A 19,399-nucleotide genomic window follows, 5' to 3' on the forward strand; every position below is an offset into this window, starting at 1 on the left:
GGGAAGATTTCCACCAGAGGATTACTGTGCTCAAAGGGCCATCTAGTGGATAGAGATCATATGACAGTCAAAAAGAGAAACAAGTGGAAATGCCCCAGGTCCTCATACATGCAAAGCATGCGCTCTACCACTGAGCTACATCCCCGCTGAGAGGACGCTTCCTCATCACACCTAAAAGCTTCAGGAGGGAGTGGGCTAAGTAAGGAAAGGGGTTTGCAGTAGTGCATATGAAAAAACATGACAACTGCCAAATTACATCTTACTACTTACAATGACAAAGTTAAAGCGCCAGGTCGATCTCATCACGTTGGTGCCTGAGACATCACATAATGTGACACAGCCATCTCGGATAGATGCCCCAGATTTGAGAAGTGTAGTTATGGAGAAAAAATAAATATATATATATATATATATATATATGTATGTCTTCAAACACCAAAAATGAGATAGCATCATTTCGCGCAGGAATTCCTCCAGCCGAAAGCCCACATATGTTGCTAGATAGACTGACACCTCTTTCGGATGTCCTTCTGTATTTGCTGGCTAGTGGAAAGCAACGTGGACCCACCACTCTATAGCTCTGCCGTCATGAGTGTCCCTAGCACACTCGGCAGATGTCGCTTCTCTAGGCAGACAAGCAGTGGAATTCTGCGGAAGGTCAATGATGCTTCCATTGGTTTTGCCACTAGGCGATCCATTGCAGCCCTAGAATGAAGCATAACCCGCTGAATGCATTCAGGGTGTTCTGCGGTGGGAAAGGTCAGAGGGGGTGATAGTTGGTGAGCGTGCACAGCACCTCAGAATGACACCACTGCCTAGCAGGGGGACCGGTGGAGACACTATTTTCAGCCAATGCCCCTCTGTCTGAACGAGTCTGCCTTGTGTCATCCCGGTAAGAGATCAGGCTAACAGGCTTCCAATGAAAAAAGCAGACATCACACTGAAGCATGGTGCACCGTGCATGTCCACAATCATCGGCTCCAAAGAGAAGACGTTCAGGAACAGGATTTAGTATGGCAAAAGAACACATCATCCTAATTCCTATGTACAGGATAAAAAGCCCACAATTGAGGAAAAATATCACATGGAGATGCCTGGGATCGAACCTGTGGCCTCATACTTCCCAAGTATGTGCTCTACCACTGAGTTACATGCCCACTGCCAGCAAGGAACTGTGAAATCTACCAGATGCTGGCTGGCTGCTTGGGACTAACAGCGCCCAGAACTGACGGTAACTGTCGAATTGGAGTTTCCAAATGGCAGACTTCATTTTAGAGCCACCTGTGTCTGGTTGTCCATAGAAACATGCAGAAAGGCTGCCCCCCCATGCAATTCCCCTGACCAACTAATGAAAAATATCAATATGTTCAAGACTTTTGCTTTTAGAAGCCAGAGATAGGCCCCAGCAGCAGAGCTGGTAGGATATTCCAGCTCAAAACTAACAAGTTACAGAACCTGATCGACTTAGGTTGACAACAGAGGCACATCTGTGGCCACATCCAGTGAAAACAAATTATTTTTAAAGCTAGGCATCATATGCTACAAAGGTACAATGGTAGAGCTATACATTCGGAACCAAAACAATCGACTGAAAAGAAACGCAAGGCAATGCCAATACTTTCACGATTCTGCACCGTTAAAACTGTGGTGTGATGTTTCTCTCTGTGCATTTCTATTTGTAGTGATTGTGAAGGCATACAGGATGTTGACACTGGCAGGGACGTAAACCTCAGTGATATATTATAGGCAGGTTTGCCATACGGGCACCAGCGTTTTCTCAGACAAATAGATATGAATGTCGATGATCCTATAATCATGGCCCGAGTTGCAGTGTGAAATACAAAATAACCGGGACAAAATCACACTGATGTTTATGCAAATGGAGATCGGGACCTCATACATGCGAAGCATGCGCTCTACCACTGAGCTACATCCCCTCGGTGTGCAGTGGGCCTGTCCTGCAGACATCTTTTCCTGGGAGAATTCTTCCGGTCAAAATATGCTGCCAACTGAAGCACTAGCAAAAGACCAGGGAAAACGGGAGCAAGACTGGAAAAGCACATGGTCAGCTGAAGCAGTGTGCATTATGCTTCTCCATAAGAGATGACTTCCAGGGGAAGTATTCCACCAGAGGATTACCGTGCTCAAAGAGCCATCTCGTGGACAGAGACCATATGACAGTCAAAAAAAGGGAAACAATTGGAGATGCCAGGGATTGGACCCAGGGCCTCATCCATGCAAAGCAAGTGCTCTACCACTGAGCTACATCCCCTCGGTATGCAGTGTGTCTGTCCCGCAGACATAATTTTCAGGGAGAACTCTTCTGGTCAAAACATTCTGCCGAGTGAAGCACTAGCAAAAGAGCAGGGAAAACTGGAGCAAGAATGGAAAACCTCATGGTCACACTGAAGCAGTGTGCATTTTGCTTCTCCATAAGAGATGACTTCCAGGGGAAGATTTCCACCAGAGGATTACTGTGCTCAAAGGGCCATCTAGTGGATAGAGATCATATGACAGTCAAAAAGAGAAACAAGTGGAAATGCCCCAGGTCCTCATACATGCAAAGCATGCGCTCTACCACTGAGCTACATCCCCGCTGAGAGGACGCTTCCTCATCACACCTAAAAGCTTCAGGAGGGAGTGGGCTAAGTAAGGAAAGGGGTTTGCAGTAGTGCATATGAAAAAACATGACAACTGCCAAATTACATCTTACTACTTACAATGACAAAGTTAAAGCGCCAGGTCGATCTCATCACGTTGGTGCCTGAGACATCACATAATGTGACACAGCCATCTCGGATAGATGCCCCAGATTTGAGAAGTGTAGTTATGGAGAAAAAATAAATATATATATATATATATATATATATGTATGTCTTCAAACACCAAAAATGAGATAGCACCATTTCGCGCAGGAATTCCTCCAGCCGAAAGCCCACATATGTTGCTAGATAGACTGACACCTCTTTCGGATGTCCTTCTGTATTTGCTGGCTAGTGGAAAGCAACGTGGACCCACCACTCTATAGCTCTGCCGTCATGAGTGTCCCTAGCACACTCGGCAGATGTCGCTTCTCTAGGCAGACAAGCAGTGGAATTCTGCGGAAGGTCAATGGTGCTTCCATTGGTTTTGCCACTAGGCGATCCATTGCAGCCCTAGAATGAAGCATAACCCGCTGAATGCATTCAGGGTGTTCTGCGGTGGGAAAGGTCAGAGGGGGTGATAGTTGGTGAGCGTGCACAGCACCTCAGAATGACACCACTGCCTAGCAGGGGGACCGGTGGAGACACTATTTTCAGCCAATGCCCCTCTGTCTGAACGAGTCTGCCTTGTGTCATCCCGGTAAGAGATCAGGCTAACAGGCTTCCAATGAAAAAAGCAGACATCACACTGAAGCATGGTGCACCGTGCATGTCCACAATCATCGGCTCCAAAGAGAAGACGTTCAGGAACAGGATTTAGTATGGCAAAAGAACACATCATCCTAATTCCTATGTACAGGATGAAAAGCCCACAATTGAGGAAAAATATCACATGGAGATGCCTGGGATCGAACCTGTGGCCTCATACTTCCCAAGTATGTGCTCTACCACTGAGTTACATGCCCACTGCCAGCAAGGAACTGTGAAATCTACCAGATGCTGGCTGGCTGCTTGGGACTAACAGCGCCCAGAACTGACGGTAACTGTCGAATTGGAGTTTCCAAATGGCAGACTTCATTTTAGAGCCACCTGTGTCTGGTTGTCCATAGAAACATGCAGAAAGGCTGCCCCCCCATGCAATTCCCCTGACCAACTAATGAAAAATATCAATATGTTCAAGACTTTTGCTTTTAGAAGCCAGAGATAGGCCCCAGCAGCAGAGCTGGTAGGATATTCCAGCTCAAAACTAACAAGTTACAGAACCTGATCGACTTAGGTTGACAACAGAGGCACATCTGTGGCCACATCCAGTGAAAACAAATTATTTTTAAAGCTAGGCATCATATGCTACAAAGGTACAATGGTGGAGCTATACATTCGGAACCAAAACAATCGACTGAAAAGAAACGCAAGGCAATGCCAATACTTTCACGATTCTGCACCGTTAAAACTGTGGTGTGATGTTTCTCTCTGTGCATTTCTATTTGTAGTGATTGTGAAGGCATACAGGATGTTGACACTGGCAGGGACGTAAACCTCAGTGATATATTATAGGCAGGTTTGCCATACGGGCACCAGCGTTTTCTCAGACAAATAGATATGAATGTCGATGATCCTATAATCATGGCCCGAGTTGCAGTGTGAAATACAAAATAACCGGGACAAAATCACACTGATGTTTATGCAAATGGAGATCGGGACCTCATACATGCGAAGCATGCGCTCTACCACTGAGCTACATCCCCTCGGTGTGCAGTGGGCCTGTCCTGCAGACATCTTTTCCTGGGAGAATTCTTCCGGTCAAAATATGCTGCCAACTGAAGCACTAGCAAAAGACCAGGGAAAACGGGAGCAAGACTGGAAAAGCACATGGTCAGCTGAAGCAGTGTGCATTATGCTTCTCCATAAGAGATGACTTCCAGGGGAAGTATTCCACCAGAGGATTACCGTGCTCAAAGAGCCATCTCGTGGACAGAGACCATATGACAGTCAAAAAAAGGGAAACAATTGGAGATGCCAGGGATTGGACCCAGGGCCTCATCCATGCAAAGCAAGTGCTCTACCACTGAGCTACATCCCCTCGGTATGCAGTGTGTCTGTCCCGCAGACATAATTTTCAGGGAGAACTCTTCTGGTCAAAACATTCTGCCGAGTGAAGCACTAGCAAAAGAGCAGGGAAAACTGGAGCAAGAATGGAAAACCTCATGGTCACACTGAAGCAGTGTGCATTTTGCTTCTCCATAAGAGATGACTTCCAGGGGAAGATTTCCACCAGAGGATTACTGTGCTCAAAGGGCCATCTAGTGGATAGAGATCATATGACAGTCAAAAAGAGAAACAAGTGGAAATGCCCCAGGTCCTCATACATGCAAAGCATGCGCTCTACCACTGAGCTACATCCCCGCTGAGAGGACGCTTCCTCATCACACCTAAAAGCTTCAGGAGGGAGTGGGCTAAGTAAGGAAAGGGGTTTGCAGTAGTGCATATGAAAAAACATGACAACTGCCAAATTACATCTTACTACTTACAATGACAAAGTTAAAGCGCCAGGTCGATCTCATCACGTTGGTGCCTGAGACATCACATAATGTGACACAGCCATCTCGGATAGATGCCCCAGATTTGAGAAGTGTAGTTATGGAGAAAAAATAAATATATATATATATATATATATATATGTATGTCTTCAAACACCAAAAATGAGATAGCACCATTTCGCGCAGGAATTCCTCCAGCCGAAAGCCCACATATGTTGCTAGATAGACTGACACCTCTTTCGGATGTCCTTCTGTATTTGCTGGCTAGTGGAAAGCAACGTGGACCCACCACTCTATAGCTCTGCCGTCATGAGTGTCCCTAGCACACTCGGCAGATGTCGCTTCTCTAGGCAGACAAGCAGTGGAATTCTGCGGAAGGTCAATGGTGCTTCCATTGGTTTTGCCACTAGGCGATCCATTGCAGCCCTAGAATGAAGCATAACCCGCTGAATGCATTCAGGGTGTTCTGCGGTGGGAAAGGTCAGAGGGGGTGATAGTTGGTGAGCGTGCACAGCACCTCAGAATGACACCACTGCCTAGCAGGGGGACCGGTGGAGACACTATTTTCAGCCAATGCCCCTCTGTCTGAACGAGTCTGCCTTGTGTCATCCCGGTAAGAGATCAGGCTAACAGGCTTCCAATGAAAAAAGCAGACATCACACTGAAGCATGGTGCACCGTGCATGTCCACAATCATCGGCTCCAAAGAGAAGACGTTCAGGAACAGGATTTAGTATGGCAAAAGAACACATCATCCTAATTCCTATGTACAGGATGAAAAGCCCACAATTGAGGAAAAATATCACATGGAGATGCCTGGGATCGAACCTGTGGCCTCATACTTCCCAAGTATGTGCTCTACCACTGAGTTACATGCCCACTGCCAGCAAGGAACTGTGAAATCTACCAGATGCTGGCTGGCTGCTTGGGACTAACAGCGCCCAGAACTGACGGTAACTGTCGAATTGGAGTTTCCAAATGGCAGACTTCATTTTAGAGCCACCTGTGTCTGGTTGTCCATAGAAACATGCAGAAAGGCTGCCCCCCCATGCAATTCCCCTGACCAACTAATGAAAAATATCAATATGTTCAAGACTTTTGCTTTTAGAAGCCAGAGATAGGCCCCAGCAGCAGAGCTGGTAGGATATTCCAGCTCAAAACTAACAAGTTACAGAACCTGATCGACTTAGGTTGACAACAGAGGCACATCTGTGGCCACATCCAGTGAAAACAAATTATTTTTAAAGCTAGGCATCATATGCTACAAAGGTACAATGGTGGAGCTATACATTCGGAACCAAAACAATCGACTGAAAAGAAACGCAAGGCAATGCCAATACTTTCACGATTCTGCACCGTTAAAACTGTGGTGTGATGTTTCTCTCTGTGCATTTCTATTTGTAGTGATTGTGAAGGCATACAGGATGTTGACACTGGCAGGGACGTAAACCTCAGTGATATATTATAGGCAGGTTTGCCATACGGGCACCAGCGTTTTCTCAGACAAATAGATATGAATGTCGATGATCCTATAATCATGGCCCGAGTTGCAGTGTGAAATACAAAATAACCGGGACAAAATCACACTGATGTTTATGCAAATGGAGATCGGGACCTCATACATGCGAAGCATGCGCTCTACCACTGAGCTACATCCCCTCGGTGTGCAGTGGGCCTGTCCTGCAGACATCTTTTCCTGGGAGAATTCTTCCGGTCAAAATATGCTGCCAACTGAAGCACTAGCAAAAGACCAGGGAAAACGGGAGCAAGACTGGAAAAGCACATGGTCAGCTGAAGCAGTGTGCATTATGCTTCTCCATAAGAGATGACTTCCAGGGGAAGTATTCCACCAGAGGATTACCGTGCTCAAAGAGCCATCTCGTGGACAGAGACCATATGACAGTCAAAAAAAGGGAAACAATTGGAGATGCCAGGGATTGGACCCAGGGCCTCATCCATGCAAAGCAAGTGCTCTACCACTGAGCTACATCCCCTCGGTATGCAGTGTGTCTGTCCCGCAGACATAATTTTCAGGGAGAACTCTTCTGGTCAAAACATTCTGCCGAGTGAAGCACTAGCAAAAGAGCAGGGAAAACTGGAGCAAGAATGGAAAACCTCATGGTCACACTGAAGCAGTGTGCATTTTGCTTCTCCATAAGAGATGACTTCCAGGGGAAGATTTCCACCAGAGGATTACTGTGCTCAAAGGGCCATCTAGTGGATAGAGATCATATGACAGTCAAAAAGAGAAACAAGTGGAAATGCCCCAGGTCCTCATACATGCAAAGCATGCGCTCTACCACTGAGCTACATCCCCGCTGAGAGGACGCTTCCTCATCACACCTAAAAGCTTCAGGAGGGAGTGGGCTAAGTAAGGAAAGGGGTTTGCAGTAGTGCATATGAAAAAACATGACAACTGCCAAATTACATCTTACTACTTACAATGACAAAGTTAAAGCGCCAGGTCGATCTCATCACGTTGGTGCCTGAGACATCACATAATGTGACACAGCCATCTCGGATAGATGCCCCAGATTTGAGAAGTGTAGTTATGGAGAAAAAATAAATATATATATATATATATATATATATATGTATGTCTTCAAACACCAAAAATGAGATAGCACCATTTCGCGCAGGAATTCCTCCAGCCGAAAGCCCACATATGTTGCTAGATAGACTGACACCTCTTTCGGATGTCCTTCTGTATTTGCTGGCTAGTGGAAAGCAACGTGGACCCACCACTCTATAGCTCTGCCGTCATGAGTGTCCCTAGCACACTCGGCAGATGTCGCTTCTCTAGGCAGACAAGCAGTGGAATTCTGCGGAAGGTCAATGGTGCTTCCATTGGTTTTGCCACTAGGCGATCCATTGCAGCCCTAGAATGAAGCATAACCCGCTGAATGCATTCAGGGTGTTCTGCGGTGGGAAAGGTCAGAGGGGGTGATAGTTGGTGAGCGTGCACAGCACCTCAGAATGACACCACTGCCTAGCAGGGGGACCGGTGGAGACACTATTTTCAGCCAATGCCCCTCTGTCTGAACGAGTCTGCCTTGTGTCATCCCGGTAAGAGATCAGGCTAACAGGCTTCCAATGAAAAAAGCAGACATCACACTGAAGCATGGTGCACCGTGCATGTCCACAATCATCGGCTCCAAAGAGAAGACGTTCAGGAACAGGATTTAGTATGGCAAAAGAACACATCATCCTAATTCCTATGTACAGGATAAAAAGCCCACAATTGAGGAAAAATATCACATGGAGATGCCTGGGATCGAACCTGTGGCCTCATACTTCCCAAGTATGTGCTCTACCACTGAGTTACATCCCCACTGCCAGCAAGGAACTGTGAAATCTACCAGATGCTGGCTGGCTGCTTGGGACTAACAGCGCCCAGAACTGACGGTAACTGTCGAATTGGAGTTTCCAAATGGCAGACTTCATTTTAGAGCCACCTGTGTCTGGTTGTCCATAGAAACATGCAGAAAGGCTGCCCCCCCATGCAATTCCCCTGACCAACTAATGAAAAATATCAATATGTTCAAGACTTTTGCTTTTAGAAGCCAGAGATAGGCCCCAGCAGCAGAGCTGGTAGGATATTCCAGCTCAAAACTAACAAGTTACAGAACCTGATCGACTTAGGTTGACAACAGAGGCACATCTGTGGCCACATCCAGTGAAAACAAATTATTTTTAAAGCTAGGCATCATATGCTACAAAGGTACAATGGTGGAGCTATACATTCGGAACCAAAACAATCGACTGAAAAGAAACGCAAGGCAATGCCAATACTTTCACGATTCTGCACCGTTAAAACTGTGGTGTGATGTTTCTCTCTGTGCATTTCTATTTGTAGTGATTGTGAAGGCATACAGGATGTTGACACTGGCAGGGACGTAAACCTCAGTGATATATTATAGGCAGGTTTGCCATACGGGCACCAGCGTTTTCTCAGACAAATAGATATGAATGTCGATGATCCTATAATCATGGCCCGAGTTGCAGTGTGAAATACAAAATAACCGGGACAAAATCACACTGATGTTTATGCAAATGGAGATGCCGGGGATTGAACCCGGGACCTCATACATGCGAAGCATGCGCTCTACCACTGAGCTACATCCCCTCGGTGTGCAGTGGGCCTGTCCTGCAGACATCTTTTCCTGGGAGAATTCTTCCGGTCAAAATATGCTGCCAACTGAAGCACTAGCAAAAGACCAGGGAAAACGGGAGCAAGACTGGAAAAGCACATGGTCAGCTGAAGCAGTGTGCATTATGCTTCTCCATAAGAGATGACTTCCAGGGGAAGTATTCCACCAGAGGATTACCGTGCTCAAAGAGCCATCTCGTGGACAGAGACCATATGACAGTCAAAAAAAGGGAAACAATTGGAGATGCCAGGGATTGGACCCAGGGCCTCATCCATGCAAAGCAAGTGCTCTACCACTGAGCTACATCCCCTCGGTATGCAGTGTGTCTGTCCCGCAGACATAATTTTCAGGGAGAACTCTTCTGGTCAAAACATTCTGCCGAGTGAAGCACTAGCAAAAGAGCAGGGAAAACTGGAGCAAGAATGGAAAACCTCATGGTCACACTGAAGCAGTGTGCATTTTGCTTCTCCATAAGAGATGACTTCCAGGGGAAGATTTCCACCAGAGGATTACTGTGCTCAAAGGGCCATCTAGTGGATAGAGATCATATGACAGTCAAAAAGAGAAACAAGTGGAAATGCCCCAGGTCCTCATACATGCAAAGCATGCGCTCTACCACTGAGCTACATCCCCGCTGAGAGGACGCTTCCTCATCACACCTAAAAGCTTCAGGAGGGAGTGGGCTAAGTAAGGAAAGGGGTTTGCAGTAGTGCATATGAAAAAACATGACAACTGCCAAATTACATCTTACTACTTACAATGACAAAGTTAAAGCGCCAGGTCGATCTCATCACGTTGGTGCCTGAGACATCACATAATGTGACACAGCCATCTCGGATAGATGCCCCAGATTTGAGAAGTGTAGTTATGGAGAAAAAATAAATATATATATATATATATATATATATGTATGTCTTCAAACACCAAAAATGAGATAGCATCATTTCGCGCAGGAATTCCTCCAGCCGAAAGCCCACATATGTTGCTAGATAGACTGACACCTCTTTCGGATGTCCTTCTGTATTTGCTGGCTAGTGGAAAGCAACGTGGACCCACCACTCTATAGCTCTGCCGTCATGAGTGTCCCTAGCACACTCGGCAGATGTCGCTTCTCTAGGCAGACAAGCAGTGGAATTCTGCGGAAGGTCAATGGTGCTTCCATTGGTTTTGCCACTAGGCGATCCATTGCAGCCCTAGAATGAAGCATAACCCGCTGAATGCATTCAGGGTGTTCTGCGGTGGGAAAGGTCAGAGGGGGTGATAGTTGGTGAGCGTGCACAGCACCTCAGAATGACACCACTGCCTAGCAGGGGGACCGGTGGAGACACTATTTTCAGCCAATGCCCCTCTGTCTGAACGAGTCTGCCTTGTGTCATCCCGGTAAGAGATCAGGCTAACAGGCTTCCAATGAAAAAAGCAGACATCACACTGAAGCATGGTGCACCGTGCATGTCCACAATCATCGGCTCCAAAGAGAAGACGTTCAGGAACAGGATTTAGTATGGCAAAAGAACACATCATCCTAATTCCTATGTACAGGATAAAAAGCCCACAATTGAGGAAAAATATCACATGGAGATGCCTGGGATCGAACCTGTGGCCTCATACTTCCCAAGTATGTGCTCTACCACTGAGTTACATGCCCACTGCCAGCAAGGAACTGTGAAATCTACCAGATGCTGGCTGGCTGCTTGGGACTAACAGCGCCCAGAACTGACGGTAACTGTCGAATTGGAGTTTCCAAATGGCAGACTTCATTTTAGAGCCACCTGTGTCTGGTTGTCCATAGAAACATGCAGAAAGGCTGCCCCCCCATGCAATTCCCCTGACCAACTAATGAAAAATATCAATATGTTCAAGACTTTTGCTTTTAGAAGCCAGAGATAGGCCCCAGCAGCAGAGCTGGTAGGATATTCCAGCTCAAAACTAACAAGTTACAGAACCTGATCGACTTAGGTTGACAACAGAGGCACATCTGTGGCCACATCCAGTGAAAACAAATTATTTTTAAAGCTAGGCATCATATGCTACAAAGGTACAATGGTAGAGCTATACATTCGGAACCAAAACAATCGACTGAAAAGAAACGCAAGGCAATGCCAATACTTTCACGATTCTGCACCGTTAAAACTGTGGTGTGATGTTTCTCTCTGTGCATTTCTATTTGTAGTGATTGTGAAGGCATACAGGATGTTGACACTGGCAGGGACGTAAACCTCAGTGATATATTATAGGCAGGTTTGCCATACGGGCACCAGCGTTTTCTCAGACAAATAGATATGAATGTCGATGATCCTATAATCATGGCCCGAGTTGCAGTGTGAAATACAAAATAACCGGGACAAAATCACACTGATGTTTATGCAAATGGAGATCGGGACCTCATACATGCGAAGCATGCGCTCTACCACTGAGCTACATCCCCTCGGTGTGCAGTGGGCCTGTCCTGCAGACATCTTTTCCTGGGAGAATTCTTCCGGTCAAAATATGCTGCCAACTGAAGCACTAGCAAAAGACCAGGGAAAACGGGAGCAAGACTGGAAAAGCACATGGTCAGCTGAAGCAGTGTGCATTATGCTTCTCCATAAGAGATGACTTCCAGGGGAAGTATTCCACCAGAGGATTACCGTGCTCAAAGAGCCATCTCGTGGACAGAGACCATATGACAGTCAAAAAAAGGGAAACAATTGGAGATGCCAGGGATTGGACCCAGGGCCTCATCCATGCAAAGCAAGTGCTCTACCACTGAGCTACATCCCCTCGGTATGCAGTGTGTCTGTCCCGCAGACATAATTTTCAGGGAGAACTCTTCTGGTCAAAACATTCTGCCGAGTGAAGCACTAGCAAAAGAGCAGGGAAAACTGGAGCAAGAATGGAAAACCTCATGGTCACACTGAAGCAGTGTGCATTTTGCTTCTCCATAAGAGATGACTTCCAGGGGAAGATTTCCACCAGAGGATTACTGTGCTCAAAGGGCCATCTAGTGGATAGAGATCATATGACAGTCAAAAAGAGAAACAAGTGGAAATGCCCCAGGTCCTCATACATGCAAAGCATGCGCTCTACCACTGAGCTACATCCCCGCTGAGAGGACGCTTCCTCATCACACCTAAAAGCTTCAGGAGGGAGTGGGCTAAGTAAGGAAAGGGGTTTGCAGTAGTGCATATGAAAAAACATGACAACTGCCAAATTACATCTTACTACTTACAATGACAAAGTTAAAGCGCCAGGTCGATCTCATCACGTTGGTGCCTGAGACATCACATAATGTGACACAGCCATCTCGGATAGATGCCCCAGATTTGAGAAGTGTAGTTATGGAGAAAAAATAAATATATATATATATATATATATATATGTATGTCTTCAAACACCAAAAATGAGATAGCACCATTTCGCGCAGGAATTCCTCCAGCCGAAAGCCCACATATGTTGCTAGATAGACTGACACCTCTTTCGGATGTCCTTCTGTATTTGCTGGCTAGTGGAAAGCAACGTGGACCCACCACTCTATAGCTCTGCCGTCATGAGTGTCCCTAGCACACTCGGCAGATGTCGCTTCTCTAGGCAGACAAGCAGTGGAATTCTGCGGAAGGTCAATGGTGCTTCCATTGGTTTTGCCACTAGGCGATCCATTGCAGCCCTAGAATGAAGCATAACCCGCTGAATGCATTCAGGGTGTTCTGCGGTGGGAAAGGTCAGAGGGGGTGATAGTTGGTGAGCGTGCACAGCACCTCAGAATGACACCACTGCCTAGCAGGGGGACCGGTGGAGACACTATTTTCAGCCAATGCCCCTCTGTCTGAACGAGTCTGCCTTGTGTCATCCCGGTAAGAGATCAGGCTAACAGGCTTCCAATGAAAAAAGCAGACATCACACTGAAGCATGGTGCACCGTGCATGTCCACAATCATCGGCTCCAAAGAGAAGACGTTCAGGAACAGGATTTAGTATGGCAAAAGAACACATCATCCTAATTCCTATGTACAGGATGAAAAGCCCACAATTGAGGAAAAATATCACATGGAGATGCCTGGGATCGAACCTGTGGCCTCATACTTCCCAAGTATGTGCTCTACCACTGAGTTACATGCCCACTGCCAGCAAGGAACTGTGAAATCTACCAGATGCTGGCTGGCTGCTTGGGACTAACAGCGCCCAGAACTGACGGTAACTGTCGAATTGGAGTTTCCAAATGGCAGACTTCATTTTAGAGCCACCTGTGTCTGGTTGTCCATAGAAACATGCAGAAAGGCTGCCCCCCCATGCAATTCCCCTGACCAACTAATGAAAAATATCAATATGTTCAAGACTTTTGCTTTTAGAAGCCAGAGATAGGCCCCAGCAGCAGAGCTGGTAGGATATTCCAGCTCAAAACTAACAAGTTACAGAACCTGATCGACTTAGGTTGACAACAGAGGCACATCTGTGGCCACATCCAGTGAAAACAAATTATTTTTAAAGCTAGGCATCATATGCTACAAAGGTACAATGGTGGAGCTATACATTCGGAACCAAAACAATCGACTGAAAAGAAACGCAAGGCAATGCCAATACTTTCACGATTCTGCACCGTTAAAACTGTGGTGTGATGTTTCTCTCTGTGCATTTCTATTTGTAGTGATTGTGAAGGCATACAGGATGTTGACACTGGCAGGGACGTAAACCTCAGTGATATATTATAGGCAGGTTTGCCATACGGGCACCAGCGTTTTCTCAGACAAATAGATATGAATGTCGATGATCCTATAATCATGGCCCGAGTTGCAGTGTGAAATACAAAATAACCGGGACAAAATCACACTGATGTTTATGCAAATGGAGATCGGGACCTCATACATGCGAAGCATGCGCTCTACCACTGAGCTACATCCCCTCGGTGTGCAGTGGGCCTGTCCTGCAGACATCTTTTCCTGGGAGAATTCTTCCGGTCAAAATATGCTGCCAACTGAAGCACTAGCAAAAGACCAGGGAAAACGGGAGCAAGACTGGAAAAGCACATGGTCAGCTGAAGCAGTGTGCATTATGCTTCTCCATAAGAGATGACTTCCAGGGGAAGTATTCCACCAGAGGATTACCGTGCTCAAAGAGCCATCTCGTGGACAGAGACCATATGACAGTCAAAAAAAGGGAAACAATTGGAGATGCCAGGGATTGGACCCAGGGCCTCATCCATGCAAAGCAAGTGCTCTACCACTGAGCTACATCCCCTCGGTATGCAGTGTGTCTGTCCCGCAGACATAATTTTCAGGGAGAACTCTTCTGGTCAAAACATTCTGCCGAGTGAAGCACTAGCAAAAGAGCAGGGAAAACTGGAGCAAGAATGGAAAACCTCATGGTCACACTGAAGCAGTGTGCATTTTGCTTCTCCATAAGAGATGACTTCCAGGGGAAGATTTCCACCAGAGGATTACTGTGCTCAAAGGGCCATCTAGTGGATAGAGATCATATGACAGTCAAAAAGAGAAACAAGTGGAAATGCCCCAGGTCCTCATACATGCAAAGCATGCGCTCTACCACTGAGCTACATCCCCGCTGAGAGGACGCTTCCTCATCACACCTAAAAGCTTCAGGAGGGAGTGGGCTAAGTAAGGAAAGGGGTTTGCAGTAGTGCATATGAAAAAACATGACAACTGCCAAATTACATCTTACTACTTACAATGACAAAGTTAAAGCGCCAGGTCGATCTCATCACGTTGGTGCCTGAGACATCACATAATGTGACACAGCCATCTCGGATAGATGCCCCAGATTTGAGAAGTGTAGTTATGGAGAAAAAATAAATATATATATATATATATATATATATATGTATGTCTTCAAACACCAAAAATGAGATAGCACCATTTCGCGCAGGAATTCCTCCAGCCGAAAGCCCACATATGTTGCTAGATAGACTGACACCTCTTTCGGATGTCCTTCTGTATTTGCTGGCTAGTGGAAAGCAACGTGGACCCACCACTCTATAGCTCTGCCGTCATGAGTGTCCCTAGCACACTCGGCAGATGTCGCTTCTCTAGGCAGACAAGCAGTGGAATTCTGCGGAAGGTCAATGGTGCTTCCATTGGTTTTGCCACTAGGCGATCCATTGCAGCCCTAGAATGAAGCATAACCCGCTGAATGCATTCAGGGTGTTCTGCGGTGGGAAAGGTCAGAGGGGGTGATAGTTGGTGAGCGTGCACAGCACCTCAGAATGACACCACTGCCTAGCAGGGGGACCGGTGGAGACACTATTTTCAGCCAATGCCCCTCTGTCTGAACGAGTCTGCCTTGTGTCATCCCGGTAAGAGATCAGGCTAACAGGCTTCCAATGAAAAAAGCAGACATCACACTGAAGCATGGTGCACCGTGCATGTCCACAATCATCGGCTCCAAAGAGAAGACGTTCAGGAACAGGATTTAGTATGGCAAAAGAACACATCATCCTAATTCCTATGTACAGGATAAAAAGCCCACAATTGAGGAAAAATATCACATGGAGATGCCTGGGATCGAACCTGTGGCCTCATACTTCCCAAGTATGTGCTCTACCACTGAGTTACATCCCCACTGCCAGCAAGGAACTGTGAAATCTACCAGATGCTGGCTGGCTGCTTGGGACTAACAGCGCCCAGAACTGACGGTAACTGTCGAATTGGAGTTTCCAAATGGCAGACTTCATTTTAGAGCCACCTGTGTCTGGTTGTCCATAGAAACATGCAGAAAGGCTGCCCCCCCATGCAATTCCCCTGACCAACTAATGAAAAATATCAATATGTTCAAGACTTTTGCTTTTAGAAGCCAGAGATAGGCCCCAGCAGCAGAGCTGGTAGGATATTCCAGCTCAAAACTAACAAGTTACAGAACCTGATCGACTTAGGTTGACAACAGAGGCACATCTGTGGCCACATCCAGTGAAAACAAATTATTTTTAAAGCTAGGCATCATATGCTACAAAGGTACAATGGTGGAGCTATACATTCGGAACCAAAACAATCGACTGAAAAGAAACGCAAGGCAATGCCAATACTTTCACGATTCTGCACCGTTAAAACTGTGGTGTGATGTTTCTCTCTGTGCATTTCTATTTGTAGTGATTGTGAAGGCATACAGGATGTTGACACTGGCAGGGACGTAAACCTCAGTGATATATTATAGGCAGGTTTGCCATACGGGCACCAGCGTTTTCTCAGACAAATAGATATGAATGTCGATGATCCTATAATCATGGCCCGAGTTGCAGTGTGAAATACAAAATAACCGGGACAAAATCACACTGATGTTTATGCAAATGGAGATGCCGGGGATTGAACCCGGGACCTCATACATGCGAAGCATGCGCTCTACCACTGAGCTACATCCCCTCGGTGTGCAGTGGGCCTGTCCTGCAGACATCTTTTCCTGGGAGAATTCTTCCGGTCAAAATATGCTGCCAACTGAAGCACTAGCAAAAGACCAGGGAAAACGGGAGCAAGACTGGAAAAGCACATGGTCAGCTGAAGCAGTGTGCATTATGCTTCTCCATAAGAGATGACTTCCAGGGGAAGTATTCCACCAGAGGATTACCGTGCTCAAAGAGCCATCTCGTGGACAGAGACCATATGACAGTCAAAAAAAGGGAAACAATTGGAGATGCCAGGGATTGGACCCAGGGCCTCATCCATGCAAAGCAAGTGCTCTACCACTGAGCTACATCCCCTCGGTATGCAGTGTGTCTGTCCCGCAGACATAATTTTCAGGGAGAACTCTTCTGGTCAAAACATTCTGCCGAGTGAAGCACTAGCAAAAGAGCAGGGAAAACTGGAGCAAGAATGGAAAACCTCATGGTCACACTGAAGCAGTGTGCATTTTGCTTCTCCATAAGAGATGACTTCCAGGGGAAGATTTCCACCAGAGGATTACTGTGCTCAAAGGGCCATCTAGTGGATAGAGATCATATGACAGTCAAAAAGAGAAACAAGTGGAAATGCCCCAGGTCCTCATACATGCAAAGCATGCGCTCTACCACTGAGCTACATCCCCGCTGAGAGGACGCTTCCTCATCACACCTAAAAGCTTCAGGAGGGAGTGGGCTAAGTAAGGAAAGGGGTTTGCAGTAGTGCATATGAAAAAACATGACAACTGCCAAATTACATCTTACTACTTACAATGACAAAGTTAAAGCGCCAGGTCGATCTCATCACGTTGGTGCCTGAGACATCACATAATGTGACACAGCCATCTCGGATAGATGCCCCAGATTTGAGAAGTGTAGTTATGGAGAAAAAATAAATATATATATATATATATATATATATATGTATGTCTTCAAACACCAAAAATGAGATAGCACCATTTCGCGCAGGAATTCCTCCAGCCGAAAGCCCACATATGTTGCTAGATAGACTGACACCTCTTTCGGATGTCCTTCTGTATTTGCTGGCTAGTGGAAAGCAACGTGGACCCACCACTCTATAGCTCTGCCGTCATGAGTGTCCCTAGCACACTCGGCAGATGTCGCTTCTCTAGGCAGACAAGCAGTGGAATTCTGCGGAAGGTCAATGGTGCTTCCATTGGTTTTGCCACTAGGCGATCCATTGCAGCCCTAGAATGAAGCATAACCCGCTGAATGCATTCAGGGTGTTCTGCGGTGGGAAAGGTCAGAGGGGGTGATAGTTGGTGAGCGTGCACAGCACCTCAGAATGACACCACTGCCTAGCAGGGGGACCGGTGGAGACACTATTTTCAGCCAATGCCCCTCTGTCTGAACGAGTCTGCCTTGTGTCATCCCGGTAAGAGATCAGGCTAACAGGCTTCCAATGAAAAAAGCAGACATCACACTGAAGCATGGTGCACCGTGCATGTCCACAATCATCGGCTCCAAAGAGAAGACGTTCAGGAACAGGATTTAGTATGGCAAAAGAACACATCATCCTAATTCCTATGTACAGGATAAAAAGCCCACAATTGAGGAAAAATATCACATGGAGATGCCTGGGATCGAACCTGTGGCCTCATACTTCCCAAGTATGTGCTCTACCACTGAGTTACATCCCCACTGCCAGCAAGGAACTGTGAAATCTACCAGATGCTGGCTGGCTGCTTGGGACTAACAGCGCCCAGAACTGACGGTAACTGTCGAATTGGAGTTTCCAAATGGCAGACTTCATTTTAGAGCCACCTGTGTCTGGTTGTCCATAGAAACATGCAGAAAGGCTGCCCCCCCATGCAATTCCCCTGACCAACTAATGAAAAATATCAATATGTTCAAGACTTTTGCTTTTAGAAGCCAGAGATAGGCCCCAGCAGCAGAGCTGGTAGGATATTCCAGCTCAAAACTAACAAGTTACAGAACCTGATCGACTTAGGTTGACAACAGAGGCACATCTGTGGCCACATCCAGTGAAAACAAATTATTTTTAAAGCTAGGCATCATATGCTACAAAGGTACAATGGTGGAGCTATACATTCGGAACCAAAACAATCGACTGAAAAGAAACGCAAGGCAATGCCAATACTTTCACGATTCTGCACCGTTAAAACTGTGGTGTGATGTTTCTCTCTGTGCATTTCTATTTGTAGTGATTGTGAAGGCATACAGGATGTTGACACTGGCAGGGACGTAAACCTCAGTGATATATTATAGGCAGGTTTGCCATACGGGCACCAGCGTTTTCTCAGACAAATAGATATGAATGTCGATGATCCTATAATCATGGCCCGAGTTGCAGTGTGAAATACAAAATAACCGGGACAAAATCACACTGATGTTTATGCAAATGGAGATGCCGGGGATTGAACCCGGGACCTCATACATGCGAAGCATGCGCTCTACCACTGAGCTACATCCCCTCGGTGTGCAGTGGGCCTGTCCTGCAGACATCTTTTCCTGGGAGAATTCTTCCGGTCAAAATATGCTGCCAACTGAAGCACTAGCAAAAGACCAGGGAAAACGGGAGCAAGACTGGAAAAGCACATGGTCAGCTGAAGCAGTGTGCATTATGCTTCTCCATAAGAGATGACTTCCAGGGGAAGTATTCCACCAGAGGATTACCGTGCTCAAAGAGCCATCTCGTGGACAGAGACCATATGACAGTCAAAAAAAGGGAAACA

The 19,399-nt window shown here is 46.4% G+C and overlaps 3 non-coding genes across 3 annotated transcripts; all 3 read right to left on the bottom strand.

Annotated features, from left to right (window-relative positions):
* Positions 1-9,232: 9,232 nt before the first annotated feature.
* On the bottom strand, positions 9,233-9,304 carry TRNAA-CGC (transfer RNA alanine (anticodon CGC)). Its single transcript has one exon. It is a non-coding gene; the product is annotated as a tRNA-Ala (tRNA).
* A 7,295-nt stretch (positions 9,305-16,599) lies between these two features.
* Positions 16,600-16,671, bottom strand: TRNAA-CGC (transfer RNA alanine (anticodon CGC)). Its single transcript has one exon. It is a non-coding gene; the product is annotated as a tRNA-Ala (tRNA).
* A 2,395-nt stretch (positions 16,672-19,066) lies between these two features.
* On the bottom strand, positions 19,067-19,138 carry TRNAA-CGC (transfer RNA alanine (anticodon CGC)). Its single transcript has one exon. It is a non-coding gene; the product is annotated as a tRNA-Ala (tRNA).
* Between the last annotated feature and the right edge of the window lie 261 nt (positions 19,139-19,399).

Source organism: Ambystoma mexicanum (genome assembly GCF_040938575.1).
Source record: "Ambystoma mexicanum isolate Mex_15411 chromosome 12 unlocalized genomic scaffold, UKY_AmexF1_1 Mex_chr12_unloc.1, whole genome shotgun sequence".
In the NCBI taxonomy this organism is placed as follows: Eukaryota; Metazoa; Chordata; class Amphibia; order Caudata; family Ambystomatidae; genus Ambystoma; species Ambystoma mexicanum.